The sequence below is a fragment of the Prionailurus bengalensis genome, chromosome X (assembly GCF_016509475.1).
Source record: "Prionailurus bengalensis isolate Pbe53 chromosome X, Fcat_Pben_1.1_paternal_pri, whole genome shotgun sequence".
NCBI lineage: Eukaryota > Metazoa > Chordata > Mammalia > Carnivora > Felidae > Prionailurus > Prionailurus bengalensis.
In genome coordinates, this window is record NC_057361.1 from 69846680 (window position 1) to 69872358 (window position 25679).

Consider the following 25679-nt stretch of genomic DNA (forward strand, 5'->3'; position numbering starts at 1 on the left):
GAATTTTAGGATTGCTTGTTTTCGTTTCAAGAAGAATGTTGGTGCAATTTTCATTGGGATTGCATTGAATGTGTAGATATCTTTGGATAGTATTGACATTTTGACAATATTTATTCTTCCAATCCATGAACAGGAAATGTCTTTCCATTTCTTTAAATCTTCTTCAATTTCCTTCATAAGCTTTCTATAGTTTTCAGCATACAGATCTTTGACATCTTTGGTAAGATTTATTCCTAGGTATTTTATGCTTCTTGGTGCAATTGTGAATGGGATAAGTTTCTTTATTTGTCTTTCTGTTGCTTCATTATTAGTGCATAAGAATGCAACTGATTTCTGTACATTGATTTTGTATCTTGCAACTTTGCTGAATTCATGTATCAGTTCTACCACACTTTTGGTAGAGTCTATCGGATTTTCCATGTATAGTATCATGTCATCTGCAAAAAGCGAAGTTTGACTTCATCTTTGCCAATTTGGATGCCTTTGATTTCCTTTTGTTGTCTGATTGCTGATGATATAACTTCCAACACTATGTTAAACAACAGCGGTGAGAGTGGGCATCCCTGTCGTGTTCCTGATGTCCGGGAAAAAGCTCTCAATTTTTCCCCATTAAGGATGATGTTAGCTCTGGGCTTTTCATAAATGGCTTTTATGATCTTTATGTTCCTTCTATCCCGACTTTCTCAAGGGTTTTTATTAAGAAAGGGTGCTGGATTTTGTCAAATGCCTTTTCTGCATCGATTGACAGGATCATATGGTTCTTATCTTTTCTTTTATTAATGTGATGTATCACGTTGATTGATTTGCGAATGTTGAAACAGCCCTGCATCCCAGGAATGAATCCCACTTGATCAGGGTGAATAATTCTTTTTATATGCTGTTGAATTCGATTTGCTAGTATCTTATTGAGAATTTTTGCATCCATATTCATCAGGGATTCTGGCCTGTAGTTCTCTTTTTTTACTGGATCTCTGTCTGGTTTAGGAATCAAAGAAATACTGGCTTCATAGAATGAGTCTGGAAGTTTTCCTTCCCTTTCTATTTCTTGGAATAGCTTGAGAAGGATAGGTATTATCTCTGCTTTAAACGTCTGGTAGAACTCCCCTGGGAAGCCATGTGGTCCTGGACTCTTATTTGGTGGGAGATTTTTGATAACCGATTCAATTTCTTCGCTAGTTATGGGTCTGTTCAAGCTTTCTATTTTCTCCTGATTGAGTTTTGGAAGAGTGTGGGTGTTTAGGAATTTGTCCATTCCTTTCAGGTTGTCCAATTGGTTGGCATATAATTTTTCATAGTATTCCCTGATAATTGTTTGTATCTCTGAGAGATTGGTTGTAATAATTCCATTTTCATTCATGATTTTATCTATTTGGGCCATCTCCCTTTTCTTTTTGAGAAGCCTGGCTAGAGGTTTGTCAATTTTGTTTATTTTTTCAAAAAACAACTCTTGGTTTCGTTGATCTGCTCTGCAGTTTTTTTAGATACTATATTGTTTATTTCTGCTCTGCTCTTTATTATTTCTCTTCTTCTGCTGGGTTTAGGCTGCCTTTGCTGTTCTGCTTCTATTTCCTTCAGGTGTGCTGTTAGATTTTGTATTTGGGATTTTTCTTGTTTCTTGAAATAGGCTGGGATTGTAATGTATTTTCCTCTCAGGACTGCCTTTGCTGCATCCCAAAGCGTTTGGATTGTTGTATTTTCATTTTCGTTTGTTTCCATATATTTTTTAATTTCTTCTCTAATTGCCTGGTTGACCCACTCATCCTTTAGTAGGGTGTTCTTTAACCTCCATGCTTTTGGAGGTTTTCCAGACTTTTTCCTGTGGTTGGTTTCAAGCTTCATAGCATTGTGGTCTGAAAGTATGCATGGTATGATCTCAATTCTTGTATACTTATGAAGGGCTGTTTTGTGACCCAGTATATGATCTATCTTGGAGAATGTTCCGTGTGCACTCTAGAAGAAAGTGTATTCTGTTGCTTTGGGATGCAGAGTTCTAAATATATCTGTCAAGTCCATCTGATCCAATGTGTCATTCAGGGCCCTTGTTTCTTTATTGACCGTGTGTCTAGATGATCTATCCATTTTGTAAGTGGAGTGTTAATGTCCCCTGCAATGACCACATTCTTATCAATAAGGTTGCTTATGTTTATCAGTAATTGTTTTATATATTTTGGGGGTCCGCTATTCGGCGCATAGACATTTATAATTGTTAGCTCTTCCTGGTGGATAGATCCTGTAATTGTTATATAATGCCCTTCTTCATCTCTTGTTACAGCCTTTAATTTAAAGTGTAGTTTGTCTGATATAAGTATGGCTACTCCAGCTTTCTTTTGGCTTCCAGTAGCATGATAAATAGTTCTCCATCCCCTCACTCAATCTAAAGGTGTCCTCAGGTCTAAAATGAGTCTCTTGTAGACAGCAAATAGATGGGTCTTGTTTTTTTATCCATTCTGATACCCTATGTCTTTTGGTTGGCACATTTAATCCATTTACATTCAGTGTTATTATAGAAAGATATGGGTTTAGAGTTATTGTGATTTCTGTATGTTTTAAGCTTGTGGTGACGTCTCTTGGACTTTGTCTCACAGTATCCCCCTTAGGATCTCTTGTAGGGCTGGTTTAGTGGTGACGAATTCCTTCAGTTTTTGTTTGTTTGGGAAGACCTTTATCTCTCCTTCTATTCTAAATGGCAGACTTGCTGGATAACGGATTCTCGGCTGCATATTTTTTCTGTTCATCACATTGAAGATCTCCTGCCATTCCTTTCTGGCCTGCCAAGTTTCAGAAGACAAATCAGTCATGAGTCTTATAGGTCTTCCTTTATATGTTAGGGCATGTTTATCCCTTGCTGCTTTCAGAATTTTCTCTTTATCCTTGTATTTTGCCAGTTTCACTATGATATGTCATGCAGAAAATAAATTCAAGTTACGTCTGAAGGGAGTTCTCTGTGCCTCTTGGATTTCAATGCCTTTTTCCTTCCCCAGTTCAGGGAAGTTCTCAGCTATGATTTCTTCAAGTACACCTTCAGCACCTTTCCCTCTCTCTTCCTCCTCTGGGATATCAAATATGCGTATATTATTTCTTTTTAGTGTATCACTTAGTTCTCTAATTTTCTCCTCATACTCCTGGATTTTTTTTATCTCTTTTTCTCATCTTCTTCTTTTTCCATAATTTTATCTTCTAGTTCACCTATTCTCTCCTCTGCCTCTTCGATGTGAGCCATGGTTGTTTCCATTTTATTTTGCATCTCGTTAAAGCATTTTTCAGCTCCTCCTGACTATTCCTTAGTCCCTTGATCTCTGTAGCAGTAGATTCTCTGCTGTCCTCTATACTCTTTTCAAGTCCAGCATGTAATTTTATGACTATTTTTGTAAATTCACTTTCTGTTACATTTTTTACATCCTTTTTGATCAGTTCATTAGCTGTTGTTATTTCCTGGAGATTCTTTTGTGGGGAATTCTTCCGTTTGGTCATTTTGGATAGTCCTGGAGTGGTGCGGACCTGCAGGGCACTTCCCCTGTGCTGTGGTGTATAACTGGAGTTGGTGGGCGGGGCCACAGTCTGACCTGATGTCTGCCCCCAGCCCACTGCTGGGGCCACAGTCAGACTGCTGTGTGCCTTCTCTTCCCCTCTCCTAGAGGCGGGATTCACTTTGGGGTGGCATGGCCCATCTGGGCTACTTGCACCCTGCCAGGCTTGTGGTGCTGGGGATCTGGCGTATTAGCTGGGGTGGGTAGGCAAGGTGCAAGGAGCAGGAGGGGCAGGGTTAGCTCTCTTCTCCTTAGGTGATCCACTTCAGGAGGGGCCCTGTGGCAGCAAGAGGGAGTCATACCCGCTGCCGGAGGGGTGGCTGCACAGAACACAGCGTTGGGTGTTTGCGGGGAGTGAGCAAGTTCCCTGGCAGGAACTGGTTCCCTTTGGGATTTTGGATGGGGGATGGGCGAGGGAGATGACGCTGGCGAGCACCTTTGTTCCCCGCCAAACTGAGCTCTGTCACCCGGGCTCAGCAACTCTTCCTCCCTTTGTCCTCCAGCCTTCCCGCTTTCCGAGCAGAGCTGTTAACTTATGACCTCCCGGATGCTAAGTCACGCTTGCTGTCGGAACACACTCCGTCTGGCCCCTCAGCTTTTGCAAGCCAGACTCGGGGGCTCTGCTTGGCCAGCAGGCTGCCCCTCTGCCCTGGCTCCCTCCTTCCAGTCCATGCAACACGCACTGCCTCTCCACCCTTCCTACCCTCTTCCGTGGGTCTCTCATCTGCACTTGGCTCTGGAGATTCTGTTCTGCTAGTCTGCTGGTGGTTTTCTGGGTTATTTAGGCAGGTGTAGGTGGAATCTAAGTGATCAGAAGGACATGCAGTGAGCCCAGCGTCCTCCTATGCCGCCATCTTCTGCTGGTCCCCTCCTTATTTTTATTTAACTAATCGATTCTTAACAATTTAGATTACTTACGAAAGTGTCATGAGACACTAATATAAGTAGCCATCATGCAAATTTTTTAACAGAAATAACATGAGCTTATTTGACCAATAAATGCAGGTAGAATAAAACTTGTATGTTTGTATTATGTTTAATGCTGATTACTCTGAAGCCATTTTAACTAAACCAACAAACTTAACTATCTTTTATTTATTCAATGTTATCCCACGTAATGTGAACTTGGAAAGTATTGGGTTAGTTTCTTGTATATTTCTTAGGGTTTAAAAATATTTAATTTGATAAGCACTTATTTTTCCTAAGCCAGTTAAATAATATTTTTTATAAATTAATTTTGGCAATACCATTCATAGGTATAAAAAATCACATATAAACAACATTCACCCATAGACATACGTAAATGCACAGACACAGAGACCTTATAGCTTCTATTCCAAAAATTTTGCCATGAATCAGATATAATACAAAACTAACTAGTTTATAAAACAGTAGTTGAATCTACTTTGTGTCTCTCACAGATAGAACAAGTTAGTTACCTGCTCCAATGACTAATTATTTTTACCAATATTTGTGGAGGAGATTTCTAAGATTTGTATTTGTTATTGACAATCTTAAGAAGGCTGTGGACTAGAGTTTGGGCAAAAAAGCTATTATAACACTTGTATTTTTAAAGTTTATTTATTTATTTTGAGAGACGGGTGGGGTAGAAAGAGAGGGAGAGAGAGAGAAACTGTCAGTGCAGAGCCTGATGTGGGGCTCAAATCCATGAACCAGGAGATCATGACCTGAGGCAAAATCAAGAGTAAGATGCTCAACTGACTGTGTCACCCAGATATTTCTTATAGAAGTTCTATTTTAAAAGGCCTCCCACCCCACAATTTTTTTCCTTCAGTTTCAGGTAATTATAGGTAGTGTTTTAGTTACTTCCTGGGGTATTTATGTAAGGCATGGCAAGACTTAAATCATAAAGAAACATATAAATAAAGTATGTTTTCTCCTATGGATTTTAGTGCCTTTTGGATGGTTTAAGCAGTCCTAATAAAATGTAGTCCTGCTCTGTAACCAGGAAGAACATTCTATAAAAAGAAAATCCTAACAACTCCACCAAAATAAATACTAGAAAAAGTAAATGATTTCAGTAAAGTGGCAGGATACAAAATACAGACATAGAAATCAGTAGCATTTCTATACACCAACAAAGTCACAGAAAGAAAAATGTAAAAATCCCACCATTTGCAACTGCACCAAAAATAATAAAATACTTAAGAATAAACTTAATCAAAACAAGTGGAAGGCCAGTACTCTGAGGTCTATAAAATATTGATAAAAGAAATTGAAGATGACACAACAAATAGATATTCCACACTCATGGATTGGAAGTTGTAATATTGTTAAAATGTCCATATTATACAAAGAAATCTAAATACTGAATTCATTCTCTATCAAAATACCAGCAGTGGTGCATCTGGGTGGCTCAGTCAGTTAAGCGTGCGACTTTGGCTCAGGTCATGATCTCACAGTCCATGAGTCTGAGCCCCATGTCTGGCTCTGTGCTGACAGCTCAGAGCCTGGATCCTGCTTCAGATTCTGTGTCCTCCTCTCTCTCTCTGCCTCACCCCTGCTTGCATTCTGTCTCTGTCTTTCAAAAATGAAAAATGTTAGAAATTTTATTAGAACAATACTGGCAGCATTTTCACAGAATTAGAACAAATTTTAATACTAAAATTTGTGTGGAACCACAGTAGACCCCAAGTAGCCAAAGAAATCTTGAAGAAGAACAAAGCTGAAGGTATCACAATTCCATATTTTAAGATAAACTGCAAACCTGTAGTAATTAAAACAGTATGGTACTTGCACAAAAACAAAAACATGAATCAGTGGAACAGAAAACAGACCTTAGAAATAAACTCACAGTTATATGATAAATTTATCTATGAGAAAGGAAGCAAGAATATACTATGGGAATAAACAGTCTATTCAAAAAATGGTGCTGGGAAATCTGGACATCTACATGCAAAATAATGAAATTGGACCACTTTCTAACATCATACACAAAAATAAACTCAAAATGGATTAAGGACCTACATGTGAGACTCAAAACCATAAAAATCCTAGAAAAGAATACAAACAGTGATTTCTCTGACTTTAACCTAGTAACATTTCTCTAGATGGAGCTCTTCAGGCAAGGGAAACAGAAGCAAAAATAAACTACTGGAACTATATCAAAAGAAAACACTATTATACAGCAAAGGAAACAATCAGGAAAAAAAAGGTGACCTAGTGAATGGGAGAAGATATTTGCAAATGATATATCCAAAAAGGGGCTAATATCCAAATATATAAAGTACTCATGCACCTCAACACCAAAAAGTCAACCTGAATAATGAATGGACAGAAGACCTGAACATTTTTTTCCAAAGAAGACACACAGATGGCCAATAGACACATGGAAAGATGTTCAGCATCACTAATTGTGAGGGAAATGTAAATCAAAACCATAATGTGATATCACCTCACATCTGTTAGAATGGTTAAAATCAAGAAGAAAAGAAATAAGTGTTGGTGAGGATGCGGGAAAAAAAGGAAGCTTCATGCACTGTTGGTGAGAATGTAAAATGGTGCAGCCACTGTAGAAAACACAATAGTTTCTACAAAAATTAAAAATATAAATAATATATGATCAAATAATTCCACAAGTAGATATTTACCTAGGGAAAATAAAAACACTAACTCAGAAAAATGTATGCACCCCTGTTTATTGAAGCATTTTTTACAATAACAAAGACATGGAAGCAGTCTAAGTGTCCATTAATAAACAAATGTATAAGGAAAATGTGGTGAATACATACAATGGAATATTACACAACCATAAAAAGATGAGATTATACCATTTGAGACAACATAGATGGACCCAGAGGGTATTATGCTAAATGCAATAAGTTCGACTGAGAAAAACAAATACTATATGACTAAACTCCTAAATGGAATCTAAAAAAAATGAATAAACATGCAAAAAGCAGAATCAAAGCTATAAATACAGAGAACAAATTGATGATTGACAGAGGGGATGGGATTAAGGGGAGTGGGAAAAATGGGTGAAGGGAAGATAGACATATAGGCCTACAGTTATGCAATGAGTAAGTCACAGGAATATAAAAAAAACAGAGCATAAGTAATATAATCAATAATACTGTTGTAGTGATATCATGGGACAGATGGTATCTATATTTGTGGCTAACATAGCATAATTTACAGACTTGTCAAATCACTAAGTTGTACATCTGACACTAATGTAAAGTTGTGTGTCAACTGTACTCAAATTAATTTTAAAACAAGTATTCTCTGGACTCAGGATGAAATAAGGCCTCTTCAGGATTGGAAAAAGAGAGGGTCATTTGGGTCACTATGGTCATGGAAAATGATAAACCCATTGGACCATGCCAATTTTGTTCATCAGGAGATGGGCCTTACCTAATGGTTTCATTACCTGTGAGCCTTAGCAGTGATCGCTGTGATGAAAAGATGGGCATGGTTCCAGGCAATACATATCCAAGTGGGGAGACGGAGGGGCCTGGTACAAATATCAGTGGCTCTAGGGGCTTTTGCCTTCCCTTTTCCTGATTTCTCCTCACTAGAGGCCTCAAAAACCCCGCCAGCTTTTCTTTTGGTGGCAAGGATGCTTTGTAACGTGTGCTTCTTACTTCTGCCCCATTTTGTGGAAAACCAAGGGGGCTCTAAATCTACAATATCTCAAAAGAAGTGAACACCTAGCCCAGATGGATCTTTAAGAATGATATGGATTTTAGGGTCTTTAGAGATGCCAGACAGTAGATGAATTTAGGCAGCTGTAACAATTTAGAGCCTTCTCTAAAACAAAACAAAACAAACAAAACACACCTGCAATAGCTAATTAGCTCTCCTCTCTCCTTATTGCTGCATAAAATCCTTAAGGAAGGTTTAAATTTCAATTATGGTATAATTTCTGATCTCAGTTTCTACTTCTTACTTTTCTCCTATTATCTTAAACTTAGGTGTTGTTACTAGAAAACTTGAGATGATGTCACTGTGACCCCTTATCCTAGATGGCTGCTTTCCTATTCAGGGCGTCCCAATTGTCCTTTCTGGGATTGGGGTGTACCTCTAACCAGTGAAATACACAAAGGGTACTTAAGAAAAGCCCTAGACCTCTGGAATATAGTAACAGAGATTTGGCATGTTAGTATGCATGGCACTGAACAACACTCAGAATACTTCCATGAGGTGTTTTTTTTCCTCCAAGTTTTTATTTACATTCCAATTAATTAACATACACTGTAATAGTAGTTTCAGATGCAGAATTTAGTGATTCATCACTTACATGCAACACCCAGTCTCATCACAAATGCCCTCCTTAATTCCCATCCCCCCCTGCCCACCTCCCCTCCAGTAACCCTCAGTTTGTTCTCTAGAGTTAAGAGTTTGTTTCCTGGTTTCCCTCTTTTTTGCCCCATGTTCATCTGTTTTGTTTCTTAAATTCTACATAGAAGTGAAATAAAATGGTATTTGTTTTTCTCTGACTGACTTATTTAATTACTTGGCATAATACTCTTCTAACTTCATCCATATCATTGCAAATTTAAATATTTCATTCTTTTTATGGCTGAGTTATATTCCACTGTGTGTGTGTATGTGTGTGTGTGTGTATTACATCTTCTATGAGGTTTTGCATTTATCAAGGAGCTGGTTACCTCCTCAGTATTTTAGGAGGTACTGTCATCAGATATTCAGAACACTGATATTTTTCCATTAATTTTTTAGCAGCATTGTGCCTGGAAATGGGTCCACATTATCCCATTAGGTCAGGGGATGAACGGGCTCTGGGCTGATGGCTCAGAGCCTAGAGCCTGTTTCCGATTCTGTGCCTCCCTCTCTCTCTGCCCCTCCCCTGTTCATGCTCTGTCTCTCTCTGTCCCAAAAATAAATAAAAAACGTTGAAAAAAAAGGGGCGCCTGGGTGGCGCAGTCGGTTAAGCGTCCAACTTCAGCCAGGTCACGATCTCGTGGTCCGTGAGTTCGAGCCCCGCGTCGGGCTCTGGGCTGATGGCTCAGAGCCTGGAGCCTGTTTCCGATTCTGTGTCTCCCTCTCTCTCTGTCCCTCCCCCGTTCATGATCTGTCTCTCTCTGTCCCAAAAATAAAATAAAAAACGTTGAAAAAAAAAAGCTATTTCACTCTATAGGTTGACATATTGTCCAGGAATGACCCACTGAGTAGTTGCAGATGGAGTGAGAATTTCTGTTTTCTTTACCTATAGGATTTTCTTGTGCTTTTATACCAGAACTTCTCCTTGGGTAGTGACAATAGTTTTAAGATCCACTCGACCTTTTTTTAGTACTCTTTGGCCTCAAGGCATGAGGGACATTCATGAACATTAATAGTAAATTAAGGCCTTTACAATTAATAGTTTGATTTTCTTGTTAGAATATATGGCCACGATCATACTGCTCTGGGGAGATCATTGGATTAATATGGCAACCATGATTTTTGGGTTGGATACAGCAAGTGACACATGACAGAGGCAATATGTGAAAGCCATAGCAATGTGACATAGCCCCAGTAAATGGTGCTTCTTTCCAACATGGTGTTATCCACCTGAGTTAGGTGGTGAGTAAGCAAGTTGCAGCTAAAGGGCATTTTCCTTGTTTAACTGTAAGGGCATTCAAGCAACTGTGTCTACTATACCAATTTGTGCTAGTCTCAGCCCATTGATAACCAATGTTGTGGTTGGACTACCCCTTTGTGGTCTTATGATTACAAGATGTCCTCAGCAATAACCATAAGGAAACTTTAAGGAAAAAAACACAGTTTATGACTTATGAGTTCTTGAAATTACACAGCACACCTGGGGCCACACAGTGATGCTGTGAGTAGAGAGAGAGAGCACAGGCCTGGGCTTCTGCTTTCATTAGGGTCAATTGTGTGGGCGTATAGTTTCACCAGATTACTCTTATTGGTGAATTTAAAATATAAGATCAGGAATTTAAAGCCTGTGAAGAGAAAAAAAAAAGTTGCCCAAATAGTCACTTATAAAAGTTAACCAAGATCTCTAAATTAAAAAAAAGTAGCTTGAGGAGGGAGGTGGGGAATGGGCTGTGGCCTGGCTCTTTATTTAATCACAGGGCTGCAGTGTGTTTGTTCAAATAGCCATCTTTGAAGTAGGTGACGCTTTGAAGTGGATGCCTAAGCAATCATAGTGTAAGTCAGACACTTTCATTATAAAAACAAATCAAAAGCAAAATTGTCAGACCTTCTATGGGTCATTAATGAAAAGTAGACAGCATTCAAGAATAGATGGACAATTTAAGCATAAATATGGAAATCTTTAAAAAATGCTAGAGATAAAAAATAGTAACTGAAATAAAAATGCCTTTGATTAATAGTAGACTGGACATGGAAAAGGAAAGAATCTCTGAGCAACAGAATATGTCAATAGAATCTAAAACTCAAAGAAAACAAAGACTATTAAAAAAAATCACAGAATATCCAAGGACTATGTCAAAACTATAAATGTATAACATACATGTAATGGGAAAACCAGGAAAAGAAAGAAAAAAAATAAATATTTGAAAAAAATGACAGAAAATTTCCTCTATTTATATCAGATACCAAATCAAAAATCTGGGAACCTCAAAGAATACTAAGCAGGATAAAAAAAAAATTCACATAGGCAGACAAGTGTTACAATTCAATTTGTATTTTATTTTTTTATTTTTTTTTCAACGTTTATTTATTTTTGGGACAGAGAGAGACAGAGCATGAACGGGGGAGGGGCAGAGAGAGAAGGAGACACAGAATCGGAAACAGGCTCCAGGCTCTGAGCCATCAGCCCAGAGCCTGACGCGGGGCTCGAACTCATGGACAGCGAGATCGTGACCTGGCTGAAGTCGGACGCTCAACCGACTGCGCCACCCAGGCGCCCCTCAATTTGTATTTTAGAAACCATGCAAACAAGAAGAGACAGGAGAAAAATATTTAAAATGTTGAGAGAAAAAACCCATACACCAAGAATTATGTACCCTGAGAAATTATTTTTCAGAAGTAGAGAAATTAACTCTTTCTCAGACAAACAAAAAGTGAAGAAGTTTCTTGACAGTAGACATGTCTTGAATGAAATATTAAAACTAAGTTCTTTAGAGAGAAAGAAAATAATACAGATCAGAAACTTGGATCTACACAAAGGAAGGGAAAGTATAAAAGAAGGATTCAGTGCAGGTAAAATAAAAACTTTTATTACTCTTATTTTCAATTGATCTAAGAGATAGCAGTTCATTCAAAATAATTATAACTACATTGTATTTAATTATGTATGTTTACCAACTCATTCTATGAGGCAAGCATTATCCTAATATCAAAACCAAACAAAACCATTATAAGAGAAAACATTACAGATCAATATCTTTCATGAATATAGATGCAAAATACTGAAGAAAATATTAGCAAGTTGAATTTAAAATGTACAAAATTAAATATACACCATGACCAAGTGGATTTATTCCAGTGTGCAAGGCCATATCAACATTTAAAAATCAATCAATGTAATCCATCACCTCAACAGACTGAAAGAAAATCATATGATCATATCAATAGCTGCAGGAGAAGCAGTTGACAAAATCCAACAGTCATTCATGATAACTCTTAATAAATTAGAAATAGAAACTTTTTCAACTTGATAAAAAAATACAAAAATCTTACAGCTAATGTCAACTTAATGTTGGGAAACTCAAAGCTTTCTTACTAAGATCAGGTACAAGGCCAGGATATTCCTTCTCACCACTCCTTCTCAACATTGTACTGGACTCCTTGGTAATACAATAAAGCAAGAAAATGTAATAAAAGACATACAAATTGGGAAGTAAGGAATAAAACTGTCTTTGTTCAGGGATGGATTGACCATCTATGCAGAAAATCCTAAAGAATCAACAAAATCCTCCTAAAACTAATAAGTGATTATAGCAAGGTTGTAGGATACAAAATTTACATATAAAATTCAATATCTTTCCTATGACCAATGAGTGAGTAGAAATATAGTTTAAAAATATGATATTGGGAGAGGATCTAAGATGGCAGAACAGAATGGAAGTTTTGTTTTGTTTTGTTTGTTTGTTTTGTTTTGTTTGTTTTGTTTTGCATCTCTCATTGCTGAAATGCAGCCAGATCAACACTAAACCATCTTGCACGCCTAGAAAACAGATCTAAGGATTCACACAACAATCTTCACAACCTGAACCACAGAATTAGACAGGTACACAACAGGGAGAGGTGAACCAGGGAAGAGAGTAGCTGTGGAGGGCAGGAATCTGTTTTCACTTGCAGAAAGATGATGGAGACGTGGGGTAGGGGAGAAAACACCTCCCTTAGGCAGCTGGAGAGAAAGTGGGAAGGTGGAAATAACCACAGGGACTGAACAAAAAAAGGGAGAAAGGAGAGGGCCTAAATTCCATCAAGACTCTATGAGCAGAGGGAGAGCAGAGTCTGAGACTCAGCAGCTCAATACCTGGTGGTGTTCTGGTGGGAAGGGAGAATCCCCAAGAGCAGAGAGTAAGGTCCAAGGGTCCATGGGCCACATAGGGAGTGATGGTTCCCCTGTGGGGAGGACATTTGGTAGAGGCTGTGCAGCCACCCCACAAGCAAAGTTCCCAGCATATCCCAGAGAACAAGCACATTCTCTTGTGTTGGAACAAGGATGTTAAGGGGGAAGTCTGGTACTATATGTGTGTTGTGATTTTCCATAGGCCCTGAACTGCTGCTGCTACAAGATCACGTGAAATTTTTCTGGGGTGGGCTGTCACCTAGCCACAGTCTCTGGGCACTGGCAGCAACTCAGTCTCATGAACTTTCCTGGGGATGGGCCAGTATCAGGCCATTGCTCAGCGAGACCCACCCCCCACAGAGGATCTGAGTGGGTCAAAGTGGCAGTTCAGAAAGGAGATGTTGGAGGGAGGGTGAACATGGCAGAGAGGTAGGGGAATCCAAAGTTCCCTCATCTATCAAACAAAGGTGTGTTGAGGCCAAAGGACTTTGAACCCCAAGAGACCAGGAGGAAAAGAGGCAGAATTATTACCAGGACCCCACCTGACAGGTCATAGGTGGGGCGCTTCAGGGAATAGACAGGGAGCCTACACTGGAGTTGGACCCACCTACTCCAAAACAACACCCCTCTGTGCTTAGTAACTGCATATCTACTGGAGCGGGATTGACAAGGATGAACCAGGCAGCCCCTCCTACAGACCAGCTCTGTTGCATTCCCTGGTTTAATTATCAGACAATTCTTATTATATACATATATTCTTCCTTCCTTTTCTTCTTCTTATCTCTTTCCTCCTCTAGTCTGGTTACTCTGGCTGTTGCTCTGCTTAGGCAGACATATTTAATCCATTCTCTTGATACATGTTCTACACCTCCTTCCTTATTTTCATTTCTCTCTCTCTGGACTCAGCCATATAGTTTCTCTGTCTGGACAATTTTATCATTTTTTTTTCTTTTTCCCTGCCTCCTTCTTTATTTTCCTTCCTCTCTCTCTGGATTAAGCCTATAGTTTCTCTGCCTGGTCAATTTTTATTTTCTCTTTTTCCCCACTCTTGTCATTTCTCTCTTTGCATGCCATAAGGTCACTTCCATCGGCACCCCTCCACCCTGTTGTTTACTTGTAGCTGGTGTTTCCGGGTTTTGTTTTGCTTTGTTTTGTTTGTTTTGTTTTTGTTTTTGTTTTGTGTGTGTGTCTTTGTGTGTTTGTGTGCTTTCGTTTTCTGTTGTTCTTTGTTTTTCTGTTTGTTTTCCTTCCCAGGGCTACTTCAATGAACAAATCATTTGGTGGAGGGTCCAAAACATCACTAGGAAAAGGGAAATAAAGTAAACAAAGTCACAACAACAGACAGCAAGTAACACTCTCCCAAAAACTCCTCCAGAAGAGCAAGGCCCTGGACAGTGTATGACCCCTTTTTAATATAGTAGTGCTCACAGGAGCAGGGAACATGACACCTTTTAAAACACATAAGGGACAGAAAACTAATCAATATGATGTAACAGAAGAATTATCCTCAAAAGAAATTCCAGGCAGAAATGATAACTAAAGAATTTCTCAAAACAGATATAAACAATATAACTGAACAAGAATTTAGCATAATAGTCATAATTAATTGGTGGGATTGAACAAAGCATAGAAGAGAGCAGAGAATCTATTGCTGCAGAGATCAAGGACAAAAAAACAGTTGTGAGGAATTTAAAAATGCTATAAATTAGGTGCAAAATAAAATGGAGGTGGCCACAGTGCGGGTTGAAGAGGCAAAGGGGAGAATAGGTGGATTAGAAGATAAAATTATGGAAAAAAGAGGAAGCTGAGAAAAAGAGACATAAAAAAATCCAGGATTATGAAGGGAGAATTAGAGAACTAAGTGACGCAAACAGAACAAAATCCATATCATAGGAATTCCAGAAGAAGAAGAAGAAGAAGAAGAAGAGAGAAAGGGACTGAAGGTGTACTTGAACAAATCAAAGCTGAGAACTTCCCCAACCTGGGGAAGGAAACAGGCATTGAAATCCAAGAGGCAGAGAACTCCCTTCAGACATAACTTGAATCAACTTTCTGAATGACATATAATAGTGAAACTCGAAAAATACAAGGTTAAAATGAGAATTCTCAAAGCAGCTAGGGATAAACAGGCCGTAACATACAAAGGTCGACACATAAAGGTGGTACCAGACCTATCTGCTGAAACTTGGCAGGCCAGAAAGGAATGGCAGGAAATCTTCAATGTGATGAACAGAAAAAAAAAATATGCAACCAGGAATCCTTTATCAAGCCTGCATTCAGAATAGGAGAGATAAAGGTTTTCCCAAACAAACAAAAACTGAAGGACTTCCTCACCACTAAACCAGCCTTACAAAAGATCATAAGGGGGACTCTGTGAGTGAAATGTTGCAAGGACCACAAAGTACCAGAGACATCACTACAAGCATGAAACCTACAGATAACACAATGACTCTAAACCCATATCTTTCAATAATAACACTGAATGTAAATGAACTAAATGTTCCAATCAAAAGACATAGGGTATCAGAATGGATTTTAAAAAAAAGACCCACCTATTTGCTTTCTACAAGGTACTCATTTTAGACCTGAGGACATCTTCAGATTGAAAGTGAGGGGATTGAAAACAATTTATCATGCTACTGGAAGTGAAAAGAAAGCTGGAGTAGCCATACTTATATCAGACTAACTAGACTTTAAGTTAAAGGTTGTAACAAGAGATGAAGAGGATATTATATAATTACAGGGTCTCTCCATCAGGAAGAGCTAACAATTATAAATGTCTATGCACCAAATTCAGGAGCACCCAAATACACAATACAATTAATCACAAACATAAGCAACCTTAATGATAAGAATGTGATAATTGTAGGGGACTTTAATACTCCACTTACAACAATGGACAGATCACTTAGACAGAAAATCAATAAAGAAACCATGGCCTGAATGATACACTGGCCCAGATGGACTTGACATATATATTTGGAGCTTTTAATTCTAAAGCAGCAAAATACATATTCTTCTTGAGTGCACATGAAACGTTCTCCAAAATAGATCACATAGTGGGTCACAAAACAGCCCTCAATAAATATAAAGGAATTGAGATCATACCATGCACACTTTCAGATTACATTGCTGTGAAACTTGAATTCAACCACAAAAAAAATTGGAAAACCTCCAAATGCATGGAGGTTAAAGAAAATCTTACTAAAGGACAAATGGATCAACCAGGCAATTAAAGAAGAAACTTAAAAACATATATAGAAACAAATGATAATGGAAAGACAACAATCCAATTCCTTTGGAATGCAGCAAAGGCAGTCTTAATAGGAAAATACATTGCAATCCAGGCCTATCTCAAGAAACAAGAAAACCCCAAATACAAAATCTAACAGAACACCTAAAGGAACTAGAAGCAGAAAAACAAAAAACACAAAGCCAGCAGAAGAAGAGAAATAATAAGGATCAGAGCAGAAATAAACAATATATGGGGCTCCTGGGTGGCTCAGTCAGTTGGGTGTCTGACCACTACTTGCGTCATGATCTCACCATTTGTGAATTCAAGCCCCATTTCAGACTCTGTGCTGACAGCTTAGAGCCTGGAGCCTGCTTCAGATTCTGTGTCTCCCTCTTTCTATGTTCCTCCCCTGCTTGTGATGTGCTCTCTCTGTCTTTCTCTCTCAAAAATAATACATTACAAAAAAACAATATAGAATAAGAAAACCCAGTAGAACAGATCAATGAAACCAAGAGGTGTTTTTTTTTGAAAAAATAAAAAAAAATTGATAAACTCCTATCCCGACTTCTTATAAAGAAAAGAGAGAGGGGGCGCCTGGGTGGCGCAGTCGGTTAAGCGTCCAACTTCAGCCAGGTCACGATCTCGCAGTCCGTGAGTTCGAGCCCCGCGTCGGGCTCTGGGCTGATGGCTCAGAGCCTGGAGGCTGTTTCCGATTCTGTGTCTGCCTCTCTCTCTGCCCCTCCCCCGTTCATGCTCTGTCTCTCTCTGTCCCCAAAATAAATAAACGTTGAAAAAAAAGAAAAGAGAGAGGACACAAATAGATAAAATCACGAATGAAAATGGTTTTATCACAACCAGCCCCTCAGAAATATAAGAAATTATCAGAGAATCCTATGAAAAATTATATGCCAAAAAACTGGACAAAATGGAAGAAATGGACAAATTCCTAAGCACCCACCCACTTCCAAAACTCAAACGAGAAGAAATAGAAAATTTGAACAGACCCATAACTAGCAAAGAAATTCAATCAGTTATCAAAAATCTCCCAATAAGTAAGAGTCCTGGACCAGATGGCTTCCTGGGGAATTCTACCAGACATTTAAAGCAGACATAATACATATCTTTCTCAACCTGTTCCAAAAAAAAAAAAAAATAGAAAGGGGAGGAAAACCTGCATACTCATTCTATGAAACCAGAATTACTATGCTTCCCAAACCAGACATAGACCCAGCAAACAAAGACAACTACAGGACAATATCCCTGATGAACATGGATGCAAAAGTTCTCAAGATACTACCAAATCGAATTCAACAGCATGTATAAAGAATTTTTCACCATGATCAATAGGATTCATTCCTGAGCTGCAGGGCTGGTTCAATATTCACAAATCAATCAATGTGATGCACCACATTAATAAAAGGATAAGAAGCATATTTTCCTGTCAATAGTTGAAGAAAACACATTTGACAAAATACAGCATCTTTTCTTACTAAAAACCCCCAAGAAAGTTGGGATAGAAGGAAAATACTTAAACATAATAATGACCATATATGAAAAGCGCACAGCTAGTATCCTCAATGGGGAAAAACTGAAAGCTTTCCCCCTGAGGTCAGGAACTTGACAGCGATGTCCATTCTCACCACTGCTGTTTAACATATTAGTAGAAGTCTTAGCATCAGTAATCAGAAAACAAAATGAAACAAAAGGCATCAAAGTTGGCAAAGAAGAAGTCAAACTTTCACTTAGTTCAAATGACATGATATTCTACATGGAAAACCCAAAAGACTCCACCAAAATACTGCTAAAACTGATACATGAATTCAGCAAAGTTGCAAGGAACAAAATCAATGTACAGAAATAGGTTGCATTTTTATACACCAATAATGAAGGAAAAGAAAGAGAAATAAATAAACTGATCCTATGTACAGTTGCACCAAGAATCATAAAATACCTAGGAATAAACCTATCCGAAGATGTAAAAGATATGCATGCTGAAAACTATAGGAAGCTTATGAAGGAAATTGAAGAACGTACAAAGAAATGGAAAAATATTCCATGCTCATGAATCGGAAGAATAAATATTGTTTAAATGTCAATACTACTCAAAGCAATCTATACATTCAATGCAATCCCAATCAAATTTTTACGAGCATTCTTCCCAAACCTAGAACAAATAATCCTAAAATTTGTATGGAAGCGATAAAGACCCCAAATAGCCAAAGTAATATTGAAGAAGAAAACCAAAGCAGAAGGCATCACAATCCCAGACTTTAGCCTCTAGTACAAAGCTGTAATCATCAAGACAGTATGGTACTGGCAAAAAAAGCAAACACGAAAAAAAAATAAAATAAAATAAAAAAAATAAAAAAAAAGCAAACACGAGACCAATAGAATAGAATAGAGTACCCAGAATTGGACCCACAAATGTATGGCCAACTAATCTTTGACAAAGCATGAACGAGTCTATTTAGCAAATGGTGTTGGGAGAACTGGAAAGCAACATGAAGAATAATGAAACTAGACCACTTTCTTACACCATACACAAAAATAAACTCAAACTGGATGAAGGACCTGAATGTGAGACAGGAAATCAAAAAATCTATGGGAGAAAACAGGCAACAACCTCTTTGACCTCAGCCACAGAAATTTCTTACTCAACACATCTCCAAAGGCAAGGGAACTAAAAGCAAAAATGAATCATTGGAACCTCATCAAGATAAAAAGTGTCTGCACTGCAAGGAAACAATCAACAGAACTAAAATGCAACCTACATAATGGGGAAAGATATTTGCAAACAACATATCAGATAAAGGGTTAGTATCCAAAATTTATAAAGAACCTACCAAACTCAATACCCTAAAAACAAATAACCTAGTGAAGAAATGGGCAGAAGACATGAATAGACACTTTTCCAAAGAAGACATCCAGATGACCAACAGACACATGAAAAGATGCTCAACATCACTCATCATCGGAGAAATAAATACAAATCAAAGTCATAATTAGATACCACTTCACACCAGAGTGTCTAAAATGAACAACTCAGGAAACTATAGATGGTGGTGAGGATGTGGAGAAATTGGAACCCTCTTGCACTGTTGGTGGGAATGCAAACTGGTTCAGTTGCCCTGGAAAACAGTGTGGAGGTTCCCCCAAAAATTAAAAATAGAAATACCCTACCACCCAGTAATAACACTACTAGAAATTTACCAAGGGATACAGGAGTGCTAATACATAGGGTCACATGTACCCCAATGTTTATAGTAGCAAATTCAACAATAGCCAAATCATGGAGAAAGCCTAAATGTCCATCGACTGATGAATGAATAAAGGAGATGTGGTTTATATATACAATGGAATACTACTTGGGAATGAGAAAGAATGAAATCATGCTATTTGCAGAAACATGGATGGAACTGGAAGGTATTATGCTGAGTGAAATAAGTCATTCAGAGAAGGACAGATATTATATGTTTTCACTCATATGTGGATCTTGAGAAACTTAACATAAGACTATGAGGGAAAGAAGGGGGGAAATAGATACAAACAGAGAGGGAGGGAGGCAAACACAAGAAACTCTTAAATACAGAACAAAGTGAAGGTGAATGGGGGGTGATGGAGAGGGAAAATGTGTGATTGGCATTGAGGAGGGCACATGGTGGGATGAGCACTGGGTGTGGTATGTAAGCCAATTTGACAATAAATTATATTAAAAAAATACAGGTAGGGAAAATGTATTGAAGCATTTACACAAAAATGTTTAGAGGTTATTTTTGGGTAGAGAGTTTATGAATTCTTTCTATTTTTCTTCATATTGATGTTTATATTAAGATTTTAATATAATTAATTCATACAGAAAAAATGTCTTATGTCTTAATAAGTGTTGATTGTACCCTTATAAAAAATCCAGTTTATTTCTTGAAAAAAATACAATATCATTTTACAAAAAATAGATATTTTGGTATAATATATAAAAAAACTACAAAAATCTGATAAGCAAACTCAAAGAACTAAACAAATGAAGAGATATTCCATGTTCATGGATTAGAAGATTCAATACTGTCAAAGTGCATATTCTTCTCATCTTGGTCTGTAGATTAAATGCAATAAAAATAAAATTTTGGCAAGTTATTTTGTGAATATCAGCAAACTGATTCCAAAGTTTATATGAACAGACAAAAGACCCAGAATAGCCAACACAAAATTCAAATAGAACAATTTTAGAGGACATGTTCTGACTTCAAGACTTACTATCAAGTTATAGTAATCAAGATACTGTGGTTTTGGTGAGAGAATAGACAAATAGACCAATGAACCAGAACAGAGATCCCAGAAATGGGCCCACATAAATTTAGTCAACTGATTTTTGACAAAAGAGAAAATGCAGTATATTGTAGAAAATATAAGCTCTTCAGCAAATGATGTAAAACAACTGAACATCCACACACACCCCAAAAAAGAATCTACACAGACTACATCCTTTACAAAAATTAACTCGTAATGGATCATAGACTTAAATGTAAAACACAAAACTATAAATCTTTTAGAAGATTACATAAGAGAAAACCTAGATGGTCTTGGGCATGGTAATACCTGTTTAGATACAACACCATTAAAAATTATAAGTTGATTTCATTCAAATTAAAAAGATCTACTCTGTGAACAACATTTTCAAGAGAATGAAAAGGCAAGTCACAGATTGGGTGACAATATTTGCAAAAGACATATCTAAGAATCTGCTAGAATTCTCTCCAGAGTTGGAGGGGTTGGCAAGTGCCTTTGTTGATGTTAATCCTCTACCTTGACAACGCAGATGGGAGCAGGTTCTGAACACCCTAGTCAGTCTGCTGCCAGAGTGAGCTCCAAGACACTTGGCCACATCAGCCCTGGATGCCCTGGAGCAAAGGGGAAAAAAAGCTATAGTTTAAAAAAGCAACTAGGATATAAAGAAACTATGACTAGAACTCTGCCAAATGGAGGGAGGAGCTGCCAGAACTATCTCTAATGTTGGAGGGGCATACAAATGCCTTTGTTAATGTTCCCCTTCTACCTTGGTAGTGCATTTGGGAACAGAGAATGGGCACCCTGGCTGGCTGGCTGCCCTAATGAGCCCCAGTGCCCCAGCCTACACCAGCCACAGCCTTCCCATCAAGTTGGTTCTGAAGCAACACATATAGACATACCTGGACAGCATCCACTACAGCTCCACTTATCTTGACAAGGTGACACAGGCACAAAACATCCTGGGAAATCCAGGCTTGTACCCACCTCAGCACTAGGAAACTTGCCAGGGCATTCCCCCATTCAGAGTGCCCCTGGACATCCCAGTCAATACTTGCTTCAGCTCCAGCAGTCCTGTAAGGGACCCACATGTGAAAAACATCCTAAGACCCCCTGGCCTGCACCAACCTCAGCTCATCCATCTACCAGGAAACAGCTGTGCATAGTGTCCCTTTCCCTTATACCTGCTATGCCTCCAACTGACCTGCCAAGATGCTCCTTTCACAGAACACAAGACCCTGCTGTTTGCACCCACTTCAGCTTCACCTATTCTGCCAGGGTGCCCACATTGCAGAGAGCCCTGGGAACCAGGCTGGGCTCAATTGAGTTTCAGCCAACCCACCAGAGAAAATTCAGCTCAAAGTGCCAAACTCATGCCAAAGCTGCTAGGCACATGTATTCTACACTGGGGACATCCCTATACAAGGCCATTTCTTCAAGTCTAAGAGAAGTAAGTGTTCTGCTTAATTTATAAATAAAAACACAAAAAGTCAAACAAATTGAAAAGACATAAAAATATGCTTGAAATGAAAGAACAAGACAAAATGTCAGAAACACATGTAATTGATATAAAAAACACAATTGAAATAAACAATCTACCTCATAAACAGTTCAAAGTAATGATCATAATGACAGTCACTGAACTGGAGAAAAGAGTGGATGAATTTAGTGAAAATTTCAACAAAGAAGAAATATTTTTGAAAATCAAAGTTGAAACACACAATAACTGAAGTGAAAATTACAGAAGATGGAATCAACAGCAGATTAGAGGATGCAGAAAAAATAATCAAAAATCTTGGAGAAAGGGTAATATAAAGCATCAAAGCTGAAGAGCAAAACAGATAGGTAGATGATAGATAAGATAGATGATAGATAGATTAAAAAAACTAATGAGGATACGTTAAAGAATCTTTACAGCTGCATACTAATATTTGTATTATAGTGGACCCAGAAGAAGTGAGATGGGGGTAAAACACATCATAATAAATAATAGCTGAAAACCTCCCTAACATGGGGAAAGAACAGGTATCTAGTGCCAGCCAGAAAGCTCACAGAGCCTTTAACAAGATGAACCCAAGGAGGTTCATAATAATAATTAAGCTGTCAAAGATTAAAGATAAAGAGATAATCTTAAAAGTTGCATGAGAGAGGGGCACCTGGGTGGCTCAATTGGTTAAAAATCTTACTCTGTATTTCAGCTCAGGTCACGATCTTCCAGTTGGTGGGATCCAGCCCCATGTCAGGCTCTGTGCAGACAGTGCAGACAGAGTCTGTTGGGATTTTCTCTCTCCCTATCTCTCTGTTCCTCACCCACTGATTCTCTCTCTCTCTCTCTCTCTCTCTCTCTCTCTCTCTCTGTATCTCTCTCAAAATAATAAATAAACTTAAAAAAGTTGCATGAGAGAAACAACTATTTACATACAAGGAATATCCCAACAGTCTACAAGCTTAGTTTTCAGCAGAAACATTACAGGCCAGAAATGAGTGGCATGGTAAATTCAAAAAAATTGAAAGAAAAATAAAAAAAATACAACCAAGAGTATTATATTCAACAAGTCTATAATTCAGAATTGAAGGAGAGATAAAGATCTCCTGAAAAAAAAATAAAGAAGTTTATCACCACTAACTGGCCTTACAAGAAATGTTAAAGTTAAGTGGAAAAGAAAGTACCATGGTTAGAAGTAGGAAAATTATGAAAGGAAAAAAATCTCCTGTGTAATAGCAAACATACAGTAAAGGCAGTAGATCCATTCGATGATAAAGCTAAAATAAATATTACAAAACTAAATCAGTGAAATCAATTAGATCTAAAAAAATAGGTAAAGGGGAGTCACAAAATAAAAAGATGTAAAATATGACAACATACACATAAATTGTGTGGAGTGGGGAGAGTAAAAATGAAGTTATTTATTTATTTTTTACATTTTATTTATTTTTGAGAGAGAGAGAGAGAGAGAGAGACAGAGCACAAGTGGGGGAGAGGCAGAGAGAGAAAGGGAGACACAGAATCCGAAGCAGGCTCCACACTCTGAGCTGTCAGCACAGAACCCGATGCAGGGCTCAAACTCACAAACTGTGAGATCATGACCTGAGCCAAAGTCAGACGCTTAACCGACTGAGCCACCTAGGTGCCCCAAAATGAAGTTATTTTATAATGTGTTCAACTTAAGTGACTATCAAATGAATACACACTGCTACATATATTGTATTTTGCATTCAAAATTCATGGAAACAAACCAAAATCCTATAATAGATGCACAAAACTTAAAGAGAAAATAATCAAAGAATAACACTAAAGAAAGTCATCATCACAAGTAAAAAGAACAAAAGAAGGAAGAGAGCAAAGTTACAACAGCAAACAGAAAACCATTAACACAATGGCAATAAGTGCATACCTATCAATAATCACTCTAAAATATAAATGGTCTAAATGTTCCAATCAAAAGATAATGTGGTAGAATTAATAAAACAAAAACAAAAACAAAACAAAACAAAACAACAACAACAAAAACTAGACCCAAAAAATACTACATAAGTAGTGCCTGGGTGGCTCAGTTAGATAAGCATCTGACTTTGGCTCAGGTCATGGTCTCAAGGTTTGTGAGTTTGAACCTTATATCAGGCTCTCTGCTGTCAGCACAGAGCCCAATTTGGATCCTCTTTACCACTCTCTCTGTCCATCCCGCATTTACTCTCTCTCTATACCCCTCTCTCTCTGAAATAAATAAATATTAAAAAATATAACTTAAAAGAGATTCACTTCACACATAGAGACACATACACACTGAAAGTGAAAAGGTAGATTAAGATATTTCATGCAGATGGAAGTGGGGAAAAAGCCAGGATAGTAATACTTATAGCAGGAAAAATAGATTTTAAAGCAAAGGCCATAAAGAGACATAAATAAGAGCACTACATAGTGATAAAATTATCAATCTAACAGGAGGATATAACAATTATAAATATCTATGCACTCAATATTGGACCAGCAAAATACACAAAGCAAATATTAACATAAATAATGGGAGAAATTTATAGTACCACAATAGTAGAAGGAGATAGTAACACCCTACTTGCAGAATATATAGATTATCCAGACAGAAAATCAATAAGAGGATAGGGTGTTTATGTGACTCCTAGACCATATGGACTTAAAAACTATACACAGAACATTTTACCCCAAAACAGAAGAATAAACATTATTTTTAAATACACATGGAATATCTTTCAGGAGAGATTACATGTTAGATCACAAAACAATTCTCACAAATTTGAGAAGATTGAAATCATATAAAGCACTCTTTCTGACTTAAATGATGTGAAACTAGAAATCAAGTACAAAAAAAGAAAAAAAAACTCTGGGAAAAAAGAAACATGTGGAGGCTATACAACATGTTACTAATTAATCAGTGGGTCAGCAGCAACAACAACAAAAATCAAAGAGGAAATGAAAAAATACATGGAGACAAATGAAAACAAAATCACAATGGTCCAAAATCCCACCCTCATTATGGCAGGTAATATGCTTTACTCATTGTCTACTGATTTAAATGCTAATCTCATCTAAAAATTCTTTCCAAGAAATCTAGAATAGTGTTTGACCAAATATTGGTACAATGGCCTAGCCAAGTTGACACAAGAAATTAATTGTCACGCCATCCAATTGCCTTTTTGTTAGATTAGACAGGCTCTGGTAAAGTAGATTTCCCTAAGGCAGACCCCTGAAGTGGAGAACAGGACACTTTAGGTGTATTTCAAAATGACTACTTTTCCTCTGAGCATATTTCAGAATGGTGACTCTACCCCTCCCGTCCCAAACACAATTTTTCTGATATTCACTGTGAGAACCTGATTGGGCTCTTCGTGGTTAAAGCCATGAAACTGTGCCCCAAGAGTGGGCTCCCAGAAATTTTTAACTCTCAGGTTCAGCTTCCAGCAATTAATTATAATTTGTGTTCTCACCAGTTTCTGGCTAGAGCTGTGGTTGTGTTTCATGTAAGCTAAGATTCTCTGCATCCACCTGTTTCTCCACTTTTCAGGGAAGTCATTTGTCCTGTGACCTCAATTCTCTGAACAATCTAAGAAGAGTTGTTGATTTTCATGGTTGTTGTTGTTGCTGTTGTTGTTGTTGTGAAGATGGGAGTAATGAATTTCAAGCCCTTTACAT

At 37.8% G+C, this 25679-nt stretch overlaps 1 pseudogene; it reads right to left on the reverse strand.

The window, feature by feature from the left end:
• LOC122477093 overlaps positions 1-25679 on the reverse strand; it is a 127997-nt pseudogene that overhangs the window by 97147 nt on the left and 5171 nt on the right.